Below are 926 nucleotides of genomic sequence, written 5' to 3' on the forward strand. Positions count from 1 at the left end.
GGTGCTGGGGGATTGAACCGTGGTCCCTGTGCTTTGTTTAGCTTAGCTTGTTCTAAGTAGGTGCTTTAGACCACTGAGCCATCTCACCAGCCCCCTGTCCTTGAATTCATAGGCCCATTAAGGTTCTTTCCCTGCCCCTACCTGTCCTGGGGGCCTCCAAAGATGTCCAGATCCTAATCCCTCAAACTCAGTAAAGGGAACTATTTAGGTGCAATCAGATTAAGGGTCTGGAGATGAGAAAGCCATCCTGGGCCAACTGGGTGGGCCCTAGATTTAATCACAAGTGTCCATAAAGAGGAAGGCAGAGGGGGACTCCAGTGTAGAAATAGGAAAGTTAATAACAGAAGCAAAAGTTTGGTGTGCTATAAGGACAAGATCATGAGCCAAGGGCACAGGTGGCTCTCAGAAGCCAGAGGAGGCCAGGAAACCAATTCTTTCTTCAAGCCTCCAGAAGGAGCCGGCCCTACTGATGCCTGCTTTGAGTCTAGGGGCAATGATTTTAGACCTCTGGCCTCCAGAGCTAGGAGAGAATGAATCTGTGTTATTTAGAATGTCACAAAGACAAAGTGTTTCAGTTTTTGCAAGATGAAAAAGTCCTGGAGATCTATTGCACAATAATGTAAATATACTTAACACTACTGATCTGGACACTTAAAAAGTTAGGAGGGTTAATTTTATGTTATATGGTTTTTACCACAATTTTTTTTTTTATTAAAAAAAGCCACCAAACTTAGGGCAATTTGTAATGTGACAGCAGCCATAAGAAACTAACATAGGGGCTGGAGAGATGGCTCAGTGGTCTAAAGCACCTACTTGAAACAAGCTTGGCAAAGCACAGGGACCTCGGTTCGATCCTCCAGCACCACATTCCAGCCAGCCCCGCCCCCTGGTGGGCTGAGCTGGCCACACACACACACACACACACA

This window comes from Octodon degus, unplaced genomic scaffold (genome assembly GCF_000260255.1).
Source record: "Octodon degus isolate 3935 unplaced genomic scaffold, OctDeg1.0 scaffold00048, whole genome shotgun sequence".
Classification (NCBI taxonomy): domain Eukaryota; kingdom Metazoa; phylum Chordata; class Mammalia; order Rodentia; family Octodontidae; genus Octodon; species Octodon degus.